Consider the following 20122-nt stretch of genomic DNA (forward strand, 5'->3'; position numbering starts at 1 on the left):
CCAACAACATCTGTTCTGGACTGTTCTGTCTAGCCAACAACATCTGTTCTGGACTGTTCTGTCTAGCCACCAACCTCTGTTCTGTACTGTTCTGTCTAGCCCCCTACATCTGTTCTGGACTGTTCTGTCTAGCCAACAACATCTGTTCTGGACTGTTCTGTCTAGCCAACAACATCTGTTCTGGACTGTTCTGTCTAGCCAACAACATCTGTTCTGGACTGTTCTGTCTAGCCACCAACCTCTGTTCTGTACTGTTCTGTCTAGCCACCCCCTGTTCCAATACCTCAGATGGAAATGTCAACATCGAATGACAACCTCAAAGTAAGCCATTTGACACCAACATCCGCTGAACTGGGACAGCAGGTAAAATATAGTTTACCTCTCATGTTTACCTAACACTAGACTAGCTTTTCTTTAATCTCTAATCCAAGGCTCAGGCTTCAGACAACACAAGGCTAACAGACCCATTGTATGGATCTCCACGTCACACGGCGAGGGCTGCAGCAAAGGTGAGTGTGTAAGCCCTACTGTACATAGTCTACATGTAAACAGTGGATCAAAGGAGGGCAGGGGGTGCCTGCAGGTGAGAGGTCAAAGGGAGGTGAAAGGTCAGAAACAGGCTGGCTAAGGAAAGGAGGGAAAGTAGAGAGGGGGATGAAGGGAGAGGGAGGGAGCGGTAGGCGAATGGTGTGGGTGGATCAGACCCCTCCCAACCCCTCTGAATCAGAGAGGTGAGGAGGGCTGCCTTAATTGACATCCACGTCTTCGGCGCCCAGTGTGCCAGTATCCATTGAAACACCACACAGCCACATCTCGTGTGTGTGTGGGGGGGCGGCAGGTAGCCTGGCGGGTAGCCTGGCGGGTGGGCGCGTTGGGCCAGTAACCGAAAGGTTGCTGGATCGAATCCCCGAGCTGACAAGGTAAAAATCTGGAACAGTGGGTTAACTGCCTTGCTCAAGGGTAGAACGACAGATTTTTACCTTGTCAGCTTAGGAATTTGATCCAGCAACCTTTCGGTTACTGGCCCAACGTGCCTACCCGCCAGGCCAACCGCTGCCCCCCCATATGAGATGTGGTTGTGAGGTGTTCCCATGGATGCTGGCACACTTTATAAACAGTAATGAGTTCAGGGTGCGCTCAAATACAAGCACCCCACGAACACACACAAGCACAAGCACATGCACGTGCACACACACACACCTTGCCCCACCAAAGGAGTCGTCCCACCAACATAATCAACTAGAGAACCACACAGTGTGTATTTACCTCATACTTCTCTGCATAAACACCTCTGTTTATGAATTGGTCCTGGGCAGGTTACCAACTCTCCTCTGGCATCAGGGTGGGTTAAGTTACGGGAACAGAAGGGATTAAAGAGTAAAGCTTCTCTCCCCCTCTTTCCCCCTTCTCCCCTCTACTTCCCTCTTTCCCCCTTCTCCCCTCTCCTTCCCTCTTTCCCCCTTCTCCCCTCTCCTTCCCTCTTTCCCCCTTCTCCCACCTCCTTCCCTCTTTCCCCCTTCTCCCCTCTCCTTCCCTCTTTCCCTCTTTCCCCTTTCCCCCCTCCCCCCCTCCCCTCTACCAATTTTTCCCACCATCTCCCCCCGGTTCACTAATTGAGTGGTTCCATACAGGGTTTAGGCACACTGCCCTCAAAGTCTGTCTCCCGCTAGACTATTATCGGAGTGCGCTGTCAGATACCAAGAGCAGCTTGTATGGAATGCGGCCCGCCACCATAGGCCAGTAACAGGCCCCATGCTCTGCTGTGTGTGTGTGTGTTCGTGCATACGAGTGTGTGTCTGTTTTTGTGTGTATGTGCATGTGTGTCTACGACGTTCTCCCAGCCAGCCAGCCACGTAGGGCCAATTAGTCAACAGTTCCCCTGGGGCCATTTTGAAAACCAATCACTCTCTAAGTCGTCAAGAGATGCCACGGCTAATTATAAACAAACTATTGATGTTCCAGAGGCCCAGTAAATGTTTGGGAGTGTGTGTGTATGTATGTGTGTGTGTGCATGCGTGTGTGTGTGTGTGTGTTAGGGTCACAGGAGGGTTCTGCTTGACAGAAAGTTCAATTGGCCATTTAGCAGACCTCAGTCGAAGTGGAGTGGCAGCAAGATAGCCTCAGACTAAGTAGTAAGTACCTAAGGCAGGGGTAGGCAACTAGATTCACGCGGGACTGAAAATAATCATAATAATTTGTACACTACAAATTGACCACATCTAAGGCCAAAAAGAGATTGTATTTGAAAATATCAATAATTTCATACCTTGATTACATTGAGACACGATCAGATACAGATACTAGTTTTTCAACCACTCCACAAATTTCTTGTTAACAAACTATAGTTTTGGCAAGTCGGTTAGGACATCTACTTTGTGCATGACACAAGTAATTTTTCCAACAATTGTGGTCCTCTGTAGCTCAATTGGTAGAGCATGGCGCTTGTAATGCCAGGGTAGTGGGTTCGATCCCCGGGACCACCCATACGTAAAAATGTATGTACACATGACTGTAAGTCGCTTTGGATAAAAGCGTCTGCTAAATGGCTTATTAATTGTTTACAGACAGATTATTTCACTTATAATTGTCACGGTTTCGGCCGAGGCTGCCTCTCTTCCTTGCTCGGGCAGGCTTCGGCGTTCGTCGTCTCCGGAATACTAGCTGCCACCGTTGCATGTTTCTATGTTCGTTTGCTTTTGTCTGATTGTTGTTACACCTGTTATCGTTTAGTGTAATTAGTGTCCTATAAGTTCTCGTTGTGTTTGTCAATTGTTGTGTGTGATTGTTTTCTCTGTCGTGCGTTGCTGGACGTAATTATTGTATTGCTCGGTTGAGCTGTTCTCCACTGTGTTGGAGCGTTTTGGCGCACCTGTTTAGTGCGCCCGTTTTGTTTTTCGCCTGCGTGCGGAGTTTCGCCTTCGGGCTAGTTTGGTGCGTTTCCCTTGTGATTTTCACTAAAGTCTTTGGACTGTGCTTCTGCGTCCTGCGCCTGATTCCACCACCACACCCACCTACAGCAACACTGACAGAATCACACACCAGCTCGAATGGAATCAGCAGGAGCCGCATCAGCACAGGAGACGCTGGAGGACAGGGTCCTCCAGCAGAATGACCAGATCCTGCGGATGGGGGCCGCTCTGCAGGAGGTGATCACCACCATCCGAGGCTGGGAGACCCGAGGGACACCTCCACCGCCATCTTCCCTGCCCTCACCATCGGCAAGTCAGCCCATTCCCGCTCCGGAACCCAGAGGAGTTCGACTCTCGCTCCCGAGGGCCTACGATGGGACCGCTGCCGGGTGTCAGGGATTCCTTCTCCAGGTGGAGCTTTACCTGGCCACCGTGCACCCGGCGCCTTCGGGACACGAGAGCGTGTCCGCCCTGATCTCCTGCCTTTCCGGCAAGGCGTTGGAATGGGCCAACGCGGAGTGGAGGAGAATAGACGCTAACACCATTACGTACGACGAGTTCTCCCGCCGCTTCAGGGCGGTGTTTGACCATCCCCCGGAGGGGAAAGCGGCGGGGGAGCGTCTGTTCTGCCTCCGGCAGGGGAAGAGGAGTGCCCAGGAGTTCGCCTTGGAATTCCGTACTCTAGCGGCGGATGCAGGGTGGAATGAGCGGGCCCTCATCGATCACTACCGATGTAGTCTACGTGAGGACGTCCGTAGGGAGCTGGCCTGTAGGGACACCAGTCTCTCGTTCGACCAGTTGGTCGACATGTCCATCAGGCTGGATACCCTGCTAGCTACCCGCGGACGTCCCGAGGGGGGTCCGTCCATTTCACCCTCCAGCGCCTCCGAGCCGTGCCCCATGGAGCTCGGGGGTGCTGGCGCTAGAGAGAGGAGGGGTCGGCTTACGAGGGGGTCCATCTCCTGCACCAACTGTGGTCGGGGAGGACACACCGCGGCTAGGTGCTGGGGATGGCCTCCTAGGGGAGAAGACGACAGGTCCCGCACTGGGGAGTCCTTCCAGGTGAGTAGGCGCCCCACTCACCCAGAGCTCTCTGTTGCACACTTCTGTATACCTGTGCGTTTTCCACAGGTAGCACCTCATTCCCAGCATAAGGCGCTGGTAGATTCAGGCGCGGCTGGGAATTTTGTTGATAAGAAATTTTGTTTAGCCTTAGGGATTCCCCTTCTCCCTGTTGACGTCCCCTTCCCCGTTCATGCCCTAGATAGCCGTCCGTTGGGTGCGGGCATGATCAGGGAGGTCACGGCGCCACTTAGGATGTGTGCGCAGGGGGGTCATCAGGAGATGATCCAGCTATTTCTGATTGACTCGCCTGCGTATCCGGTGGTGCTGGGCATGCCCTGGTTGAGTACCCATAACCCATCTATTTCGTGGCAGGAGAGGGCTCTGATGGAGTGGTCTGCCCAGTGTGTGGGTCGATGTTTAGGCGTTTCCGTAGGGGCTACCTCGGTGGAGAGTCCAAACCAGGTGCCCGCATTGCACGTTCCCCCTGAGTATGGGGATTTGGCTATTGTGTTCAGTAAGTCGAGGGCGACGCAGTTGCCTCCCCATAGGCAGGGAGATTGTGCGATAGACCTCCAGGCAGGAGCTGCGCTCCCACGGAGCCATGTGTATCCTCTGTCTCAGGAGGAGAAGAGAGCTATGGAGACTTACATAGACGAATCTCTGAGACAAGGATACATACGGCCCTCCACTTCCCCTGCGTCCTCAAGTTTCTTTTTTGTGAAGAAAAAGGATGGTGGGTTACGCCCGTGCATTGATTACCGTGGTCTCAATCAGATCACGGTGAAGTACAGTTATCCACTCCCGCTGATTGCGACCATGACGGAGTCATTGCACGGGGCGCGTTTCTTCACTAAATTAGATCTCAGGAGCGCGTACAACTTGGTGCGCATTAGGGAGGGCGATGAATGGAAGACAGCCTTTAGTACCACCTCGGGCCATTACGAGTATCTTGTCATGCCATACGGGTTGATGAACGCTCCTTCAGTTTTCCAATCATTCGTGGATGAGATCTTCAGGGACATGCAGGGGCAGGGGGTGGTCGTGTACATAGATGACATTCTCGTGTACTCGCCTACCCGAGTCGAGCATGTGGCCCTGGTGCACCGAGTGTTGCGGAGGCTGTTGGAGCACGACCTGTATGTCAAGGCAGAGAAGTGTCTGTTTTTCCAGGGGTCAGTCTCCTTTTTGGGGTATCAGTTGTCTGCGTCAGGGGTGAAGATGGAGGTAGACCGGGTGTCAGCCGTGCGTAATTGGCAAACGCCAACCACTGTGAAGGAGGTGCAGCAGTTTTTGGGGTTTGCGAATTACTACCGGAGGTTTATTCGGGGTTTTGGACAGGTGGCAGCTCCCATAACGTCTCTTTTGAAGGGGGGTCCGGTGCGTCTGCAGTGGTCAGCCGAGGCGGACAGGGCGTTTGGGAGGCTGAAGGACCTGTTTACCTCGGCCCCGGTGCTGGCGCATCCGGATCCCTCTTTACCATTTCAGGTAGAGGTGGACGCGTCAGAGGCCGGTATAGGGGCCGTGCTTTCGCAACGGTCCGGCGCGCCACCTAAACTCCGCCCCTGTGCTTTTTATTCCAAGAAGCTCAGTCCGGCGGAGCGAAATTATGACGTAGGGGACAGGGAGCTGTTAGCCGTGGTACAGGCCCTAAAGGTGTGGAGGCACTGGCTTGAGGGGGCTCAACACCCTTTCCTCATTTTGACGGACCACCGTAACCTGGAGTACATCCGGGCAGCGAGGAGGCTGAACCCTCGCCAAGCGAGGTGGAATATGTTTTTGACCCGGTTCACATTTAAGATCACGTACATCCCTGGGTCACAGAACGGTAAGGCAGATGCACTGTCTCGGTGGTATGACACGGAGGAGAGGTCCGTGGAGCCCACGCCCATACTGCCGGAGTCGTGTCTGGTGGCACCGGTAGTGTGGGAGGTCGATGCTGAACTCGAGCGGGCGTTACGCACCGACCCTAGTCCACCTCAATGCCCGGAGGGTCGGAAGTACGTTCCGCTCGAGGTTCGGGATCGATTGATCTATTGGGCTCACACGTCACCCTCCTCTGGACACCCTGGTATCGGCCGGACAGTGCACTGTCTTAGTGCCAAGTACTGGTGGCCCACGTTGGCGAGGGATGTGAGGGTTTATGTTTCCTCCTGCTCGGTGTGCGCCCAGTGTAAGGCGCCTAGACATCTGCCTAGGGGTAAGTTACTACCCCTGCCCGTTCCACAACGACCATGGTCTCACCTCTCGGTGGATTTCCTCACTGACCTTCCTCCTTCACAGGGGAATACCACTATACTGGTCGTTGTGGACCGGTTTTCTAAGGCCTGTCGTTTGCTCCCTATGCCGGGCCTTCCTACTGCCCTGCAAACTGCCGAAGCACTATTCACCCATGTGTTCCGGCACTACGGGGTACCCGAGGATATCGTGTCTGATCGAGGTCCCCAATTTACCTCCAGAGTCTGGAGAGCTTTTATGGAGCGGTTGGGGATCTCGGTGAGCCTCACCTCGGGTTACCACCCGGAGAGTAATGGGCAGGTGGAACGTGTGAACCAGGATGTGGGTAGGTTTCTCAGAACATACTGCCAGGACCGGCCGGAGGAGTGGGCAAGGTACGTTCCCTGGGCCGAAATGGCCCAGAATTCCCTACGCCATTCCTCCACTAACCTAACCCCTTTCCAATGTGTGTTAGGTTACCAGCCGGTTCTGGCACCTTGGCAGCAGAGCCAGATCGAGGCTCCTGCGGTGGATGAGTGGGTGCGGCGCTCGGAGGAGACATGGAACGCTGCACACGTCCACCTGCAGCGGGCCCTCCGTCGTCATAAGGCGAGCGCCGATCTCCACCGCAGTGAGGGACCGGTGTACGCACCTGGTGATCGAGTCTGGCTCTCTACCAGAAACCTGCCCCTCCGCCTGCCCTGCCGGAAACTGGGTCGGCGGTTTGTAGGGCCATTTAAAGTCCTGAGAAGATTGAACGAGGTGTGTTACAAATTACAACTGCCTGTTGAGTATAAAAGTATTAACCCCTCGTTCCATGTGTCTCTTCTCAGGCCGGTGGTAGCTGGCCCACTCCAAGAAAGTGAGATCTTGGAGACTCCTCCGCCCCCATTGGACATCGAGGGGGCACCGGCGTACTCCGTGCGGTCCATCTTGGATTCGAGACGTCGGATGGGGGGTCTCCAATATCTAGTGGAGTGGGAGGGGTACGGCCCGGAGGAACGGTGCTGGGTGCCGAGGAGAGACATTTTAGACCCGTCTCTCCTGACGGAATTCCATCGTGGGCACCCGACGCGCCCTGCTCCGCGTCCTCCTGGTCGTCCCCGAGGCCGGAGTCGGCGCACGTCTGGAGCCGCGCATCAAGGGGGGGGTACTGTCAAGGTTTCGGCCGAGGCTGCCTCTCTTCCTTGCTCGGGCAGGCTTCGGCGTTCGTCGTCTCCGGAATACTAGCTGCCACCGTTGCATGTTTCTATGTTCGTTTGCTTTTGTCTGATTGTTGTTACACCTGTTATCGTTTAGTGTAATTAGTGTCCTATAAGTTCTCGTTGTGTTTGTCAATTGTTGTGTGTGATTGTTTTCTCTGTCGTGCGTTGCTGGACGTAATTATTGTATTGCTCGGTTGAGCTGTTCTCCACTGTGTTGGAGCGTTTTGGTGCACCTGTTTAGTGCGCCCGTTTTGTTTTTCGCCTGCGTGCGGAGTTTCGCCTTCGGGCTAGTTTGGTGCGTTTCCCTTGTGATTTTCACTAAAGTCTTTGGACTGTGCTTCTGCGTCCTGCGCCTGATTCCACCACCACACCCACCTACAGCAACACTGACAATAATTCACTGTATCACAATTCCAGTGGGTCAGAAGTTTACGTACACTAAGTTGACTGTGCCTTTAAACAGCTTGGGAAATTATAGAAAATGATGTCATGGCTTTAGAAACTTCTGATAGGCTAATTGACATCATTTGAGTCAATTGGAGGTGTACCTGTGGATGTATTTCAAGGCCTACCTTCAAACTCAGTGCCTCTTTGCTTGACATCATGGGAAAATCAAAAGAAATCAAGCCAAGACCTCAAAAAAAAAATGGTAGACCTCCACAAGTCTGGTTCATCCTTGGGAGCAATTTCCAAACGCCTGAAGGTACCACGTTCATCTGTACAAACAATAGTACGCAAGTATAAACACTATGGAACCACGCAGCAGTCATACCGCTCAGGAAGGAGATGCGTTCTGTCTCCTAGCGATGAACGAACTTTGGCAAATCAATCCCAGAACAACAGCAAAGGACCTTGTGAAGATGCTGGAGGAAACAGGTACAAAAGTATCTATATCCACAGTAAAACGAGAACACCATCCCAACCGTGAAGCACGGGGGTGGCAGCATCATGCTGTGGGGGTGCTTTGCTGCAGGAGGGACTAGTGCACTTCACAAAATAGATGGCATCATGAGGAAGGAAAATGATGTGGATATATTGAAGCAACATCTCAAGACATCAGTCAGGAAGTTAAAGCTTGGTCGCAAATGGGTCTCCCAAATGGACAATGACCCCAAGCATACTTCCAAAGTTGTGGCAAAATGGCTTAAAGACAACAAAGTCAAGGTATTGGAGTGGCCATCACAAAGCCCTGACCTCAATCCTATAGAACATTTGTGGGCAGAACTTAAAAAGCGTGTGCTAGCAAGGAGGCCTACAAACCTGACTCAGTTACACCAGCTCTGTCCGGAGGAATGGGCCAAAATTCACCCAACTTATCGTGGGAAGCTTGTGGAAGGCTACCCGAAACGTTTGACCCAAATTAAACAATGTAAAGGCAATGCTACCAAATATTAATTAAGTGTATGTAAACCTCTGACCCACTGGGTATGTGATGAAAGAAATAAAAGCTGAAATAAATCCTTCTCTCTACTGTTATTCTGACATTTCACATTCTAAAAATAAAGTGGTGATCCTAACTGACCTAAGACGGGGAATTGTGACTAGGATTAAATGGCAGGAATTGTGAAAAACTGAGTTTAAATGTATTTGGCTAAGGTGTATGTAAACTTCCGACTTCAACTGTATGTCAATTTCTTTATTTGTGGGAATACTTGGGAACAGATTTCCTATATTAAACAAATTTTTAGCTGAATTCCTGGTGATTTTACAGTCTTTTTTGTTGCTGACCCCTGGCCTATGGGCTCCCCATTGTAAGTGCAGGGAGAAGTCCCTAACCTTAACTGACCAGGAGGAGATGAACCACTGCTTCTTTAGGGCTGGTGTTATACAGCTCTCTGACTGCTACTGTAGCCAAAGAACAGCAATTTCACTACTGTTCTCTCTGAGTGGAATCCCTAGGATACGCTACTGACACAATTCTCACATTTGTGTCATCCACTGAATTTCAATACAACATTTTTCAGCGCTATGACATCCAATACTGTAATGTACTGTAATGTCAACAACAGTTGCTGCTCGGGTAAGTTCCCATTTGTAAGTGGTGTATTGGAGGGTAAATCAACAGATGTGCTGTGTGACAGAGTGACAGACACACTCCAGAGACAGATAGAGTTCCATCCTCTTCCGGTTAAAACAACAACATTGCATTCTAGCGATTTTAGCTATCTCACTAACTCTAAAACACAGCTTCATCCAACAAGCCCCATGTATTTATTTTGGAATGCGCTGCACTGCCTTTCTTTCCTCTGAATAATGAATTAGAAAAACATGAGGCCTGGCCGCCTGAATGCCTGGCATGGGATGTGTGGGAGAGAGATGTGTGTTCAGTCCCAAAGCTGAAGGGGTGAATGGATGGATGGAGGAGAGGAGAAGGAAAACGCTGATGGGGTGGATGGATGGAGGAGGAGAGGAGAAGGAAAACGCTGATGGGGTGGATGGATGGAGGAGGAGAGGAGAAGGAAAACGCTGATGGGGTGGATGGATGGAGGAGGAGAGGAGAAGGAAAACGCTGATGGGGTGGACAGATGGAGGAGGAGGAGAGGAGAAGGAAAACGCTGATGGGGTGGACGGATGGAGGAGGAGAGGAGAAGGAAAACGCTGATGGGGTGGACGGATGGAGGAGGAGAGGAGAAGGAAAACGCTGATGGGGTGGATGGATGGAGGAGGAGAGGAGAAGGAAAACGCTGATGGGGTGGATGGATGGAGGAGGAGAGGAGAAGGAAAACGCTGATGGGGTGGATGGATGGAGGAGGAGAGGAGAAGGAAAACGCTGATGGGGTGGATGGATGGAGGAGGAGAGGAGAAGGAAAACGCTGATGGGGTGGATGGATGGAGGAGGAGAGGAGAAGGAAAACGCTGATGGGGTGGACGGATGGAGGAGGAGAGGAGAAGGAAAACGCTGATGGGGTGGATGGATGGAGGAGGAGAAGGGATGGGAGGAAGAAAGGGAAGGGTGGAGGGATGGACAAGCGCCTCTAAGTTGTAGTAGCCTCAGAAAATGTTATAGTTGTGCCCCCCCTTATTTCTCTGTGTCCTCTCTCTTTGTGCTGTGCTGGAGAGAAGGGTTAAATACATGTTAGTGATGTGATAACCGTCCTGTTTATCGAGGGGCCTCCGGCTAGCGGGCCACTGATACGAGGGCTGCCGGGTTTCCTCCCCCTTCACCCCCACCATACCCCCATCCTCCAGGCAACCCCCTTCCTCCTCATAATCACTCCAATACCATCCCCAATCTCTATGACATATCTAGTCATATGACCTCATCTCACCATTTGTCAACACTCTCATTCCTATCTGTTATCACCTGTTATTTATCCCTATTCGGCTTTAAAAGAGAAAATGTAAACCACTAAAAATGTAAAGTTATGCAGGAAGAAATTGCCATTCAAGTAGGCCTATTTTTCCATTATTATTTTTTTTTATCTACTGCAAAATGACTGGGAGCAAGGGAAGCTGTTTTAAATTTGTACATGTCTTATCTGTCTATCTCTACCATGAGTTGTTTACTTCTCACTTTCATTTACTTTCACCACACAATCTGACAGATCTGCAGCATAGATATCATTAGGCTAATACAATAGAGAGCGTTTATCTGATACAGAGCCTGAAAGAATGTGTCACCCCCTACTGTAGAACTAACATGGGAATTAGGTCAAAATACAGACTTTCTGAAGCTTCAATCTTCCATTAAAGTCAGTTTTAACTGGCCCTGCCCTGGATGGCGCACTTTAAGTCTTCACTTTCTCCTCCTTTCCGGTTTCCCTGTGAAAAACAGAGGGTGAGGCAGCCAGGAGGTGAGTTTCAGTTCAGAGTTTAAAAGGGTAACGTTGGAAAACACTGGCAGGTATTCAGCAGGCAAATAGGCTACAGAGCATTTATGATAACATTGGAGTTGACTTGTTGCTCTTGAACGCTACGCTGTAGATTTACTGTAATTAGAACTGTTTTAGCAGAAAGAGGAGAGGAAGACAAAGTGTGTGTCTGCTGTCAAGGTTGACTTGTCAGGTGCTGGCTGCATGGGGAGAGAGTCAATGCTTTGTGCAGAAACTCACTTGGCAACAAAGCTACAGTAGAGCAGAATGTGTTGTGAATACCAGGCAGCATATCCCTCAGCATTAGCTGAAGTTATGTTGTGGCGCTGCACTGTGTTTGCAGTGAGTGAGAGGGAGCCAGCCATCATGGTTGCCTAATGGTAATAATGGAAGAATTCAATGGAATTTTGTTTTCATAAAAGAGGACAGGAAAAGTGTAACAGAGGAGGGAATAAATCAATAAACATAGTCAGAGATTGATGGTGGATGACGGGCCTGACTAAGGCATGTTCCAGCTAACCCTGGCATAGGGCAGTGGGCAGTGGCCATCTCAGATGAGCTGCACCAGACTTCTCTTCACAAATTCCCACACTACGCAGGCTAGAAACAGGAAGAAATGACAGAAATATTTTCCCTGTGATCAAACATTGTTGATCTTTACATTAACACAACCTGATGCAATCTGATTCAGACCGGGTGGTACAAAATAATTGAACGTGCTGAAATTAGAGACTATTTTAAGGGTATTTCCTCGGTTTCCAGCACTGGGGCAGATTGGCTTAATTGAAGAGAGAAAAACAGGAAGCTTTAAAGTCACGTCTATAATTAATTGGCAGGTCCAGCCAAAGGGTCTGCGCTGGTCAGTCTTTCCAGGGATCAAGGGAAGGGTTGAGTTGTGTTCTCTACTGCCAGAGTAGACACTGTTTTTCACATAATTGAAATAGAATTAATAGAGTGTTGATTTGAATGGGTATGTCAGTTTTAGTCATTCTATTTCTATGGTTCACCTCTCAGGCCCTGGGCAGCGGGGTTCTTCTATGGTTCACCTCTCAGGCCCTGGGCAGCAAGGTTCTTCTATGGTTCACCTCTCAGAGCCCCAACAACATCCTACAGCTATCTGGAACTTTTCAAGCCTTCAGTGAGCAGAGTGAGCAGAGTGAGCAGAGTGAGCAGAGTGAGCAGAGTGACCAGAGTGAGCAGAGTGACCAGAGTGAGCAGAGTGAGCAGAGTGACCAGAGTGAGCAGAGTGAGCAGAGTGAGCAGAGTGAGCAGAGTGACCAGAGTGAGCAGAGTGACCAGAGTGAGCAGAGTGACCAGAGTGAGCAGAGTGACCAGAGTGAGCAGAGTGAGCAGAGTGAGCAGAGTGAGCAGAGTGACCAGAGTGAGCAGAGTGAGCAGAGTGAGCAGAGTGAGCAGAGTGACTGTGACTCAAAACCAAATGTCTACCTGGCCCACCATTCCACCCTGGACTTGAACAGCCTTTACAAGCAGGTCTACCTATACAAGGCAGCAGTGCCCACCTTCGCCCGGACCCTAAAGGACATCGCCCTCAACCGCAGACCCAACACCTCACACAGGAGCAACACATCAACAGATACATAGAGGACCCACGTCGAGAGGACATACATCCAGACCACAGCACCACAGCACCACCAGCCACATCCACACCCCCACCCCAACCAATCAACACCCCCCCAAGTCAACCATGCCCACACCCCATTTAGGCCCCCTCAGATCAGACCTATGCCCCTCCTACCTACCCCATGCCCCCCACTCCCGCAAAGAAGGCCTTAACATGAAAGTCACACATACGCCCAGGCCGTGAGCAGGCAAACAGGCCCAACCCCCACTCTTACACTAGCCCAAGACAATGGCATATACCAGATGCTCAGCAGGCTCTGCTCACACTTACTGGTCTGAGGCCAAACCACACGACTAACAACATTGGACACTTTATGGAGCACAAAGCCTTCACTATCTCATCCTGGAATATCCAAGGCCTGAGGTCATCTGCCTTTGGCCTAAAGAGCAGGAACTTGGACATCACCAAATAAATCAGAAATACATACATTGTCATCCTACAAGAAACATGGTATAGAGGAGATGGATCCACTGGTTGCTCTCTAGGTTACAAAGAGCTGGTAGTCCCATCCACCAAACTACCAGGTGTGCAACAGGGAAGGGACTCAGGGGGTATGCTAATTTGGTATAGAGCAGACCTAACTCACTCTATTCAATCAATCAAAACAGGAACATTTTACATTTGGCTAGAAATTCAAAAGGAAATCATCTCAACAGTGAAAAATGTCCTCTTGTGTGCTACCTATACCCCCCCAGTAGAATCCCCATACTTTAATGAAGACAGCTTCTCCATCCTGGAGGGGGGAAATCAATCACTTCCAGGCCCAGGGACATGTACTAGTCTGTGGCGACCTAAATGCCAGAACTGGACAAGAACCTGACACACTCAGCACACAGGGGAACAAACACATACCTGGAGGTGACAGCATTCCCTCCCCCATATGCCCCCCTAGGCACAACTACGACAACATAACCAACAAAAACGGGTCACAACTCCTGCAGCTCTGTCGCACGCTGGGTATGTGCATAGTCAATGGTAGGCTTCGAGGAGACTCCTATGGTAGGTACACCTATAGCTCATCTCTTGGCAGTAGTACTGTAGACTACTTTATCACTGACCTCAACCCAGAGTCTCCGAGAGCGTTCACAGTCAGCCCACTGACACCCCTATCAGATCACAGCAAAATACAGTCTACTTGAACAGAGCAATACTCAATCACGAGGCATCAAAGCCAAAGGAACTGAATAATATTAAGATATGCTATAGATGGAAGGAAAGTAGTGTAGAAACCTACCAAAAAACAATTAGGCAACAACAAATTCAATCCCTTTTAGACAACTTCCTGGACAGAACGTTTCACTGCAATAGTGAAGGTGTAAACTTGGCAGTAGAAAACTTAAACAGTATATTTGACCTCTCAGCTTCCCTATCAAATCCAAACATTTCTAACAGAAAACAAAAGAAAATTAACAACAATGACAAATGGTTTGATGAAGAATGCAAAAACCTAACAAAGAAATTGAGAAACCTATCCAACCAAAAACATAGAGACCCAGAAAACTATGGTGAATCATTAAAACAATACAGAAATACACTACGGAAAAAGAAGGAACAGCACGTCAGAAATAAGCTCAATGTAATTGAAGAATCCATAGACTCTAAACACTTCTTGGAAAATTGGAAAACACTAAACATACAAGAACACGAAAAGTTATCTATCCAAAATGGAGATGTATGGGTAAACCACTTCTCCAATTTTTTTGGCCCTATAACAAAGAACAAACAGCAAAAACATATACATTATCAAATACAAAATCTTAGAATCAACATTTAAAGACTACCAGAACCCACTGGATTATCCAATTACATTTAATGAACTACAGAACAAAATACAAACCCTCCAACCCAAAATGGCCTGTGGTGTTGATGGTATCCTCAATGAAATGATAAAATATACAGACCACAAATTCCAATTGGCTATACTTAAACTCTTTAACATCATCCTTAGCTCTGGCATCTTCCCCAGTATTTGGAACCAAGGACTGATCACCCCAATCCACAAAAGTGGAGACAAATTTGACCCCAATAACTATCGTGGGATATGCGTCAACGGTAACCTTGGGAAAATCCTCTGCATTATCATTAACAGCAGACTCGTACATTTCCTCAGTGAAAACAATGTACTGAGCAAATGTCAAAATGGCTTTTTACCAAATTACCGTACGACAGACCACATATTCACCCTGCACACCCTAATTGACAAACATACAAACCAAAACAAAGTCAAAGTCTTCTCATGCTTTATTGATTTAAAAAAAGCTTTTGACTAAGTGTGGCATGAGGGTCTGCTATACAAATTGATGGAAAGTGGTGTTGGGGGAAAAACATACGACATTGTAAAATCCATGTACACAAACAACAGGTTAAAATTCGCAAAGAACACACTATTTTTTTTTCACAGGGCCATGGGGTGAGACAGGGATGCAGTTTAAGCGCCACCCTCTTCAACATATATATCAATGAATTGGCGAGGGCACTAGAACAGTCTGCAGCACCCTACTAGAACCTGAAGTCAAATGTCTACTGTTTGCTGATGATCTGGTGCTTCTGTCCCCAACCAAGGAGGGCCTACAGCAGCACCTAGATCTTCTGCACAGATTCTGTCAGACCTGGGCCCTGACAATAAATCTCAGTAAGACATAAATAATGGTGTTCCAAAAAAGGTCCAGTTGCCAGGACCACAAGTACTAATTCCATCTAGACACCATTGCCGTAGAGCACACAAAAAACGATACATACATCGGCCTAAACATCAGCGCCACAGGTAACTTCCACAAAGCTGTGAACGATCTGAGAGACAAGAAAGGCCTTCCATGCCATCAAAAGGAACATAAAATTCGACATACCAACTAGGATCTGGCTAAAAATACTTGAATCAGTAATAGAACCCATTGCCCTTTATGGTTGTGAGGTCTGGGGTCCGCTCACCAACCAAGAATTCACAAAATGGGACAAACACCAAATTGAGACTCTGCATGCAGAATTCTGCAAAAATATCCTCAGTGTACAATGTAAAACATCAAATAATGCATGCAGAGCAGAATTAGGCCGATCCCCGCTAATTATCAAAATCCAGAAAAGAGCTGTTAAATTCTATAACCACTTAAAAGGAAGCAATTCCCAAACCTTCCATAACAAAGCCATCACCTACAGAGAGATTAACTTGGAGAAGAGTCCCCTAAGCAAGCTGGTCCTGGGGCTCCGTTCACAAACACAAACAGACCCCACAGAGCCCCCGGACAACAACACAATTAGACCCAACCAAATCATGAGAAAAAAGAGAATTACTTGACACATTGGAAAGAATTAACAAAAAAACTGAGCAAACTAGAATGCTATTTGGCCCTAAACAGAGAGTACACAGTGGCAGAATACCTGACCACTGTGACTGACCCAAACCTAAGGAAAGCTTTGACTATGTACAGACTCAGTGAGCATAGCCTTGCTATTGAGAAAGGCTGCCGTAGGCAGACCTGGCTCTCAAGAGAAGACAGGCTATGTGCACACTGCCCACAAAATGAGGTGGAAACTGAGCTGCACTTCCTAACCTCCTGCCAAATGTATGACCATATTAGAGACACATATTTCCCTCAGATTACAGAGATCCACAAAGAATTTGAAAACAAACCCAATTTTGATAAACTCCCTTATCTACTGGATGAAATACCACAGTGTGCCATCACAGCAGCAAGATTTGTGACCTGTTGCCACAAGAAATGGGCAACCAGTAAATACAACCCATATTTATGTTTATTTATTTTCCCATTTGTACTTTAACTATTTGCACATTGTTACAACACTGTATATAGACATAATGACATTTGAAATGACTTTATTCTTTTGGAACTTCTGAGTGTAATGTTTACTGTTAATATTTATTGTTTATTTCAGTTTTGTTTACTATCTCACTTGCTTTGGCAATGTTGACATCCTTTTCCAATGCCAATAAAGCCCTTAAATTGAGAGAGAGAGAGAGAGAGAGAGAGAGAGAGAGAGAGAGAGAGAGAGAGAGAGAGAGAGAGAGAGAGAGAGAGAGAGAGAGCAAGAGAGAGAGAGAGAGAGAGAGAGCGCAAGAGAGCGAGAGAGAGAGCAAGAGAGAGAGAGAGAGAGAGAGAGAGAGAGAGAGAGAGAGAGAGAGAGAGAGAGACCCTGCATTGGCTTAATAGCAGGAGGGGGGGGGGGTCTGGTATCCCACTAGACTACGTAGCCTGTACTTGACCTGAATGACTAGGGCTGTGACTCCATGCAGAATCTCTACAGACTGAGACATGGAGCCAGAGGACTGATACCAGCCAGGAAGAGGGATGTGTTTTCCAGCCACTTCATATGAGGTTAAACACACGCACATACACATTATGGACACATACACACGTGAATGCATGCATGCACGCACACGTACGTACACACACTGTGAAGACGTGGGAACGGGGTGACCATCCTTACTTATCCTCCTCACATTGTTCTCTATCTGTCTCTCACCGGACGGTGTGTTTGCGCTGCTGCTGGCGGGACCTGGTTCAGATAAGATGCCTATATTTACGTGTCAGATGTGAAAGCATGGGAAAGCCATGATGAAGCCATGATGCTGGACTGTAATAAAGGAAAAGAATGTCAGAGTGTGGAACTGTGGGCAGGTTGAAAGAGATGAGCATTTTAAAGTCATAACTTAGATAACTTAACGTGTATAACAGTCTAAGAATACATGTCAACATAATAGTGTTTATATAAAGGGTTATACATTCTTGTAGGCCTATATACGGTCAGCTCCAAAATATTATGACAGTGACCATTTTGTTGTTGTTTTGGCTCTGTACTCCAATGATTTGAAATGATACAATGACTATGAAGTTAAAGTGCAGACTGTCAGCGTTAATTTGAGGGTATCTTCATCCATATCAGGTGAACCGTTTAGAAATTACAACAGTTTTTGTACACAGTTCCCCTATTTTAGGGGACCAAAAGTATTGGGACAAATTCACTTATGTGTATTAAAGTAGTAAAAAGTTTTGTATTTGGTCCCATATTCCTAGCGTGCAATGATTACATCAAGCTTCTGACTCTACAAACTTGTTGGATGCATTTGCTGTTTGTTTTGGTTGTGTTTCAGATTATTTTGTGCCCAATAGAAATGAATGGTAAGTAATGTATTGTGTCATTTTGGAGTCACTTTCATTGTAAATAAGAATAGAATATGTTCCTAAACACTTCTACATTAATGTGGATGCTACCATGATTACAGATAATCCTGAATGAATCGTAAATAATGATGAGTGAGAAAGTTACTGAGGCAAAAAATGTGTCACTGTCCCAATATGCCTTTGGAAAATATTCAGACCCCTTGACTTTTTCCACATTTTGTTACGTTACAGCCTTATTAAAAAAAAAAAAAACAGAAATGCCTTATTTACATAAGTATTCAGACCCTTTGCTATGAGACTCGAACTTGAGCTCAGGTGCATCCGGTTTCCATTGATTATACTTGAGATGTTTCTACAACTTAATTGGAGTCCACCTGTGGTAAATTCAATTCATTGGACATGATTTGGAAAGGCACACAACTGTCTATATAATGTCCCACAGTTGACAGTGCATGTCAGAGCAAAACCAAGCCAAGAGGTCGAAGGAATTGTCCGTCGAGCTCCGAGAAAGTATTGTGTCGAGGCACAGATCTGGGTAAGAGTACCAAAGAATGTCTGCAGCATTGAAGGTCCTCAAGAACACAGTGGCCTCCATCATTCTTAAATGGAAGAAGTTTGGAACCACCAAGACTCTTCCTAGAGCTGACCACCCAGCCAAACTGAGCAGTCAGAGGAGAAGGGCCTTGGCCAGGGAGGTGACCAAGAACCCGATGGTCACTCTGACAGAGCTCTAGAGTTCCTCTGTGGAGATGGGAGAACCTTTGAAGCACTCCACCAATCAGGCCTTTAAGGTAGAGTGGCCAGACGGAAGCCACTCCTCAGTAAAATGCACATGACAGCCCACTTGGAGTTTGCCAAAAGGCACCTAAAGGACTCTCAGACCATGAGAAACAAGATTCTCTGGTCTGATGAAACCAAGATTGAACTCTTTGGCCTGAATGCCAATGTCACGTCTGGAGGAAACCTGGCACCATCCCTACAGTGAAGCATGGTGGTGGCAGCATCATGCTGTGGGGATGTTTTTCAGCGGCAGGGACTGGGAGACTAGTCAGGATCGAGGCAAAGATGAACGGAGCAAAGTACAGAGAGATCTTTGATGAAAACCTGCTCCAGAGGGCTCAGAACCTCAGACTGGGGCGAAGGTTCACCTTCCAACAGGACAACGACCCTAAGCACACAGCCAAGACAACGCAGGAGTGGCTTCGGGACAAGTCTCTGAAAGTCCTTGAGTGGCCCAGCCAGAGCCTGGACTTGAACCCGATCTAACATCTCTGGAGAGACCTGAAAATAGCTGTGCAGCAACGCTCCTCATCCAACCTGACAGAGCTTGAGAGGATCTGCAGAGAAGAATGGGAGAAACTCCCCAAATACAGGTGTGCCAAGCTGTAGCGTCATACCCAAGAAGACTCAATGCTGTAATCGCTGCCAAAGGTGCTTCAACAAAGTACTGAGTAAAGGGTCTGAATACTTATGTAAATGTTATATTTCCGTTAAAATTAAAAAATTTAAATAGCAAAAATGTCTAAAAACCTGTTTTTATTTTGATGAGGGGGAAAAAAACAATTTAATACATTTTAGAATAAGGCTGTAACGTAACAAAATGTGGAAAAAGTCAAGGGGTCTGAATACTTTCCAAAGGCACTGTAAATGACCTCAAGGGTATGATTGACACCTGCTCACTCGTCACCACACTACAATTCATCTCCCCAATTAAAATAATGACTTGCATGTTGTTTGTTGACACATAGCTAATTGATTAAAATGTCTCCGTTATGATTTCATATTGTTTTGTTTTTAAAAGGCCTGGGCTTTGACAGAAATACATGGGGAAGTATTGCATTTGGCTGCGAGTTGGGTTTCCCATAGACACAAGTGCTGAACTTAATTCTAAACCCCTTTGGACGCCAGCCTGACTGTTGAGCTAGTGAGAGCGGAGAGATAGCTATGACCCGACTCTGAACTCAGAAGAATCTTGGATTATGCCTTCCTCTTGGATAGCCCAGGACAGAAAATACTTAAATGAGTTGCATGATTTAGTGGATAGGTTTCAAAGTACTAGCTAGGTTGTTTATTGAGAGAGGGAAGAGAACATACTCAGTCAGAGAGCTTGTGCCATTAGTAGTGAGTTTTCCATTAG

Source organism: Coregonus lavaretus, assembly GCF_964263955.1.
Source record: "Coregonus lavaretus genome assembly, chromosome: 23".
Lineage (NCBI taxonomy): Eukaryota > Metazoa > Chordata > Actinopteri > Salmoniformes > Salmonidae > Coregonus > Coregonus lavaretus.